Raw genomic sequence first — 7092 nt, 5'->3', positions numbered from 1 at the left:
GAGAAACCTGGGCCTCCTACAGCTACATATGAAATTATCCTCACAGCAAAGGAAGGCTATCTGGTGTTCAGCCTCTGATGATTTAGTAGCAGTCATCTCAGAAACAGCACTCACTGCTGTCAAAAGAAACATCCCTTTGACACAGAACCAAGGGCAAGTACTGAAAAAAGAAAGACAAATTTATAAAAACCTTCTAATAAAATGGTCTCTCTTAAAAGAAACAAACATCTGGTGAAACAGTCTGGGGCGGGGAGGGTTATCAGTCAGTCCTCTGTTAAGTTTTGCTATCCAATGAGATTTTTAGACTAACTGTTAACGGAGTATGCAGAAAAACGTGTACCAGATGTCTGGCCACCAGCTGGAGCAGTTAAGGGCTCCCCCTCCAATTGAGAAAAATTATCAAAACTATAGCAACTTACTTACTGGATGCTGAAATAAAGAATATTCTCCAAAGGACAGATTTAATGGACAGTGAAAAGTCTAAACTTTATGCTGCTATGCTTGAAAGGTATTTAACATATGTAATGCAGTGTGATGTGAATAAAGGGAAAATAAGTCTGTTTCTTCCAGAACAGGAGCAGAGTATGACTGCCAAACCCCAACAAACACTCAGTTCTGACGCTGTTGCTCAGGTGGTTTTGGACAACATGAATGGATGTTGTAAGAAAAATGCTGAAGTATTTTTAAATAAACTGGGCCATTATAAAAGCATTACTCAGAATGAGAAAGGAACTTTTGTGTACAAAGGATCAGTTGTTGTTAATGGTTCTAATGTGCTAGATTTAATCAGGGGTGTCACACCAGGCTCATTTCCTTCCTAACAAGGGCATATCTAAAAGGCTGGGATAATTTTTATGAAAGCCATGGCTGAACTGAACATACCATGTTCTCTCATGGGCAGCCCTACTAACAGAGATCCTTTGGGATGCCTGCAATCTACCACAGGGCTGGATCAAGGAACACCACTGTCATCATCTCTTTTACCTCCTAAAAAGGGAAAATTGGCTAAAAGAACAGCTTGGCTGATGGTATAAATCTTCTTCATGTTTGAAAAATGTAATTTTAACAAATGTTAATGTTTTTGCTTTAAATACATTGTTTTCAGTACTTTTCAAAAATGTTACTATGTTTGGTTTCTTTGAGCTGCTCCATGTAAAAACCAAAAGCCACCAGTCACTTGTCTGTAAACTCAGTAGCAGCTACTTTATTGAGAAAAGTGGTCATGAAAGTCATTGCAAGAAACACTTGTCTGGGCTTGCTGAAACATTTTGGGGGCATCTAGACATGCCTGAGATTTTATGGGTTTTTATTTTATTATTTGCATTGTATTTATTTTTAGGCGACTCACCACCTTCTGGTCATTTGGTACTAAATCTCTGGAATACATTTTTTCGATCTGTTCAAAAAGCTAAACCCTTGCTATGATGGTGTAAGAAAAACACAGTGATCGCTGCAGTCAACGGAGAGAGGGGCTTGTAATTGTCCAGTGTGAACTGTTGCTGAGATAGCATTTTCTTTATCAGCATTCAAGCACCATCTGAACTTAAATGAATTGCATAGTTCTTACAGGGGTGGTGAAGGAATCTGTTTCCCTTCCATGTTTGCCTGATTTCTAAAAATGTGCTCTTTAACAAGATGGTCTCTTTCTTACCTCAAGGGCTTGAGGGCTTCTGGGGCAATGCTACCAAACAGCCAATGGCTAAGCACTAGAAGCCAGATTTCTGGCCTAGATACCCTCTCTGGCTGGTCTGGGGTTTGAAGGTCCTAGTTACACAAGGCCACCTTGATTAGCTCATGCTCCTGATCAGGCCTATGAGACCACCTAGATCGAGAACAGCTGGTGTAGGGAAGCATAGGCAGATCTCAGAAGGGATCCAGGGGTTGTCTAACCCCCACAAGTAAAAACAAACACCTGTGTTGCATACCTTCTGTGGCAGGGTCTCAGGAGATAGCCATGATTTCCAGACCCATCCCAGCATTTTCTATCCTGGAAGAATTGTGAAAACTGGCTGACAGCTCTACAGCAAGTAGTAAATAAAGTAGCAACAAACTGAATCCACTGTAGACCAGTGTAAAGATTCTGGTTATCAACCCCCACCAGTAAATCCACTCAAGAAACCTCCAGGCATTTCACTAGGGATGGGGTAAACCTCAACCCTTCGGAATGCTTCTCCCTACCAGTCTGGACTGGGCGCTGCCTACGAACAGACTCCCTGTGGGATTTCCCACATTGGCTTGAAATCCCAGCAACAGTAAAGCCAATGATTATGTTGGCACTCTCTCTAATTTATTCTGGGGGTAGAAGGTTTAGTTTGGAGGGTGTTCCAAAAACTTTAATTTGTTTTTGAAAGCTAAAAGTGACTGTAGAAGACAAAGAAAAAAGCTTTGAAAACATCCTACTAAAAACCACGCAGCAGTAAACAAAACTATTAAGAGAGTTTGTTTGCTGTGCTGGTTCCAGGACATTAGAGACAAGGTGGATGAAGTGATATCTTCTATTGGACCAACTTTTATGTAGCTCAAAAGCTTGTTTATTTCACTAACAGAAGCTGCTCCAATACAAGGTATTACCTCAACCACCTTGTCTCACTATTTTGAAACAGGCAATTAACACCCTAACAGTAAGTAAATCACAAAACCATGGCACTTTGTTCCCAAATAGCTGCATCATTAACACAAGGCGGCCTGTTTGCATAGTAGCAGTATTGCTTTTTACGCTGACATTGGGGGTTCCCAGAAGGGGTATAGGATTTCAGAAGGGATAATTCAAACTTTTTTGTTCCAGGAAGTTTGAGAGGCTGTTCCATGGGAAATGCTATGGAGTGCTATTTATCAGAAAGTGCTGACATCCATTCCCTGGGGTGTGCTTAGATTCATAGATTCATAGATTCTAGGACTGGAAGGGACCTCGAGAGGTCATCGAGTCCAGTCCCCTGCCCGCATGGCAGGACCAAATACTGCCTAGACCATCCCTAATAGACATTTATCTAACCTACTCTTAAATATCTCCAGAGACGGAGATTCCACAACCTCCCTAGGCAATTTGTTCCAGTGTTTAACCACCCTGACAGTTAGGAACTTTTTCCTAATGTCCAATCTAGACCTCCCTTGCTGCAGTTTAAACCCATTGTTTCTGGTTCTATCCTTAGAGGCTAAGGTGAACAAGTTCTCTCCCTCCTCCTTATGACACCCTTTTATATACCTGAAAACTGCTATCATGTCCCCTCTCAGTCTTCTCTTTTCCAAACTAAACAAACCCAATTCTTTCAGCCTTCCTTCATAGGTCATGTTCTCAAGACCTTTAATCATTCTTGTTGCTCTTCTTTGGACCCTTTCCAGTTTCTCCACATCTTTTTTAAAATGCGGCGCCCAGAACTGGACACAATACTCCAGCTGAGGCCTAACCAGAGCAGAGTAGAGCGGAAGAATGACTTCTCGTGTCTTGCTCACAACACACCTGTTAATGCATCCCAGAATCATGTTTGCTTTTTTTGCAACAGCATCACACTGTTGACTCATATTTAGCTTGTGGTCCACTATAACCCCTAGATCCCTTTCTGCCGTACTCCTTCCTAGACAGTCTTTTCCCATTCTGTATGTGTGAAATTGATTTTTCCTTCCTAAGTGGAGCACTTTGCATTTGTCTTTGTTAAACTTCATCCTGTTTAACTCAGACCATTTCTCCAATTTGTCCAGATCATTTTGAATTATGACCCTGTCCTCCAAAGTAGTTGCAATCCCTCCCAGTTTGGTATCATCCGCAAACTTAATAAGCGTACTTTCTATGCCAATATCTAAGTCGTTGATGAAGATATTGAACAGAGCCGGTCCCAAAACAGACCCCTGCGGTACCCCACTCGTTACGCCTTTCCAGCAGGATTGGGAACCATTAATAACAACTCTCTGAGTACGATTATCCAGCCAGTTATGCACCCACCTTATAGTAGCCCCATCTAATTTGTATTTGCCTAGTTTAGAACCTAGTTGGTGGTTCTCCAACCTCCATATTCAAACATGGGCAAGGAGGCCATGCCAAAGCATCGGTTAATGATTTAACAACAACAAGACCCCCTGCTTCTTCCATGATTCAGTTACATTTGAGGGCTCAAATGGGTTCAAAACATCCCAATTGCCAAACCCCATGACTCTCTGAATCCTCCGTGGTTGATGTAATGGAGTCAGGGGTGGCTCTATGTATTTTGCCACCCCAAGCACGGCAGTCAGGAGGCTTTCGGCGGCACGCCTGCAGGAGGCCCGCTGGTAACGCGGATTTGTCGGCATGCCTGCGGGAGGTCTGCTGCTCCCACGCCTTCGGCGTACCCGCTGCCAAATTGCCACCGAAGCTGTGGGACCGGCAGACCTCCCACAGGCCTGCCACCGAAGGCAGCCTGACTGCCGCCCTCACAGCGACCGGCAGGCTGCCCCCTCGCGGCTTGCCGCCCCAGGCACGCGCTTGGTGCGCTGGTGCCGCCCCTGAATGGAGTAGTTCTAGCGTGAAAGGTCTTTCCTCAAACTGCACTGCTGATGCTCCACCTCTCCTGCAAAGAAGTCCGGCTGCAGGGCAAGGGCTCCATGCTGTGAGCCTCCTGGAGGCAGCCTGGGGGAAGGGAGGATGGCCATCCTTGCATCTTCCCAGTTCTGGGACGTGCCAGGGGTTGAAACAGTGCTGTGCTAGCATAACTTGGAGCAGCTTCCTGGGCTGCCTAAGTTACAGCAGCCCACCAGGAGCATGGCAGCACTACAGTGCCTGCCTTGGGCCCAGCCTCTGCACTAGGGACTGTGAGGGGGCTTGCATAGGGCCCCTGATACTAATCTCCATGCAGTTTACTGTGTGGAAGTGACTCCTACCTCCAGATGTGCTGGGACAATTTGTACGCGCGAGGGGGTGTGTGTGTGTGTGTGTGCGCGCTGAGAGCCATTGAACCAAACTGTAAATCCTGTATATAATGGAAACCATTTCAAGCCAGCACCCCTAGTCCTAGTACCTATGCCTACCTCAAAAGCATACAGGGTTGTGCCAATCTGCTCTGGATTCAAGCCAGAGGTTCCCTTCCCATGTCCAGATATTTCCCACCGATGCTTGGTTTACTAAGGCTTCAAAAGATTCCAGTTATGGGCCCTAGAGGTGGAAGGGAGAGTGGGAAGAGGGGGGCAGATTCCTCTCCCCACATGCAGAGGCCCAGACTCTGCCTTTCCACTTGGTAAGGCTGCATTGAGCCTGCAATGAACCACCACAGAATGGTCAGGAATGCCAAGTGCAGTCCCAGGCAGAGACAGCCATGGTGCAGAAGAGAATAGCAGCCACCTTGTCGCAGGGCAGGTATACCCAGTCACCCCTATGGGCGTTATGGCCCTGTGGCCAAGTCCAGCTAACCGCTCTTCCTCTCAGGCCGGTATAGCCTAATGGTCTGAGTCAGACGGACTGTCCTTAGATTCAGGGCAGCATGGCCTAGTGGTCTACATCTATGAGGTGGCCCTATAGCCCAGGGCAGTGTGGCACAATCGCTGGAGCCTGTGGGGCTGTTCTAAGATTCAGCACAGCTAAGACTGCCCTTGCACACTGGACAATATGGCCTAGTGACCAAGGGGGGGGAGGGGGGCTGCCACCCAGGGGTGGGTTGGCAGCTGGGATAGGGAAACTGTGACAAGTCCTCTGCCCACCCCAATAAAGCTCAGAGAGGCTTCTAGTTATGCAGCACCTGTGGCTTTATTTACACAACCTTCTCCCACCTCCAGTGTTATGCTATATACAGAGCTTGCAGGCCTGATAATCTCCTCTCCTAAACAGTCTGCCCTCAGCCTGGAGACTGCCCTTCCCCTGGCCATTCCCCCTTCTTCTGGCTGCCAGCCAGCCAGCCTTTATAGTCCTTGAATCCTCAGGCTCGCAAGTGCAGCCAATTCTAAAGGCCAGGCACCAGGCTTCTCCCCAGCCCCAATCTATTTCCCCTGATTGGGGCTGGCTGAGCAGGGACTAATTAGGTGCCTTTGCACCAGCACCCTGCTACAGGAACCCAGGCCCTCCCTACTCCATTGGGTCCCAACCAGGACCTTATCAGCGGTGATCGTATCTGCCACCAAGTCAGTGGGGATCTCTCCGAAACACACTGACTCTGTTCCTGGTACCACAACCAGATCAATATCTGGTCTCCCTGGGCTACTTCCTACCTGGTTTTCCAATAGTCCACAAGTCCTCGGGTTCTCCAAGGTAGTTGGAAGGCAAAGTTCCCGACGACTCCTTCCCCTTGTGGGCTTCTGTGGACAGTTGGATATTCGCCTGGGTCTCGGGCCTCTGAGGTCTGGGACTCCAACAGCTTCCAGGCAGGAGCCTGCAACACACATCTTCTCTCCTTCTCAGTCAGACCAGGAGAAGCTGCTCCCTTTTATACTATAGTTCCAGTAGGAGCATGCACAGCAGGGAAGAGGAGGCATGGACTTCCTCCCTCCATAGTATGGGGTTAACCCCTTCCAGCCCTGTGCAGGGCAGGTGTACCCCATCACACATCTCTATCAGGACTTTGCCACCTTCTGAGGCAACATCAGTGCCATAAGCATCAGCACCAGCCCTAGCCCTGAGGTACCTACATCCAGGCATTCATGCTTTGATCAGTTTCAGGTGATATGTTAATTTAACATGGATCCAGCCTGCCTCCTGCCCTGGCTCAATGCGCTTTTGCCTTCTCTGTCATTTCAACCAGTGAATTGCTTAGAATATGGGCCCTGGATGCTGTCCTTGTATGTAACAAAGCACGAATACCAAAAAAATTCCTATTTCATCACCTTTGCAGTGCATTTTCCTCTCTGCAGGTTTTCATCCTGGCTATCAGCAGGGGCTGACTCAGCATTTCTTATTGAGAGGTCTGAAAACCATTGTACTACCCTCACCTTTTAAAAAAATATCAGTGACCCCCAGGAAAAAAGGACAAGAAACATAATGTAAAAAATAAATGACAGTTGATTTCTCCTTCACCCTTCTATGTTCCTTGAATACGCAGGGAGGCAAAGGCAAGTTCCAAGTAGCACATCAGCCTGTGATCTCATTAGCTCTCCTAAACTAAGGGACAGGCCTGGTCAGTGTTGTGACAGAGCCTGCAG

This window comes from Malaclemys terrapin, chromosome 12 (assembly GCF_027887155.1).
Source record: "Malaclemys terrapin pileata isolate rMalTer1 chromosome 12, rMalTer1.hap1, whole genome shotgun sequence".
NCBI lineage: Eukaryota > Metazoa > Chordata > Testudines > Emydidae > Malaclemys > Malaclemys terrapin.
Note: the sequence above shows the minus strand (reverse complement) of the source record.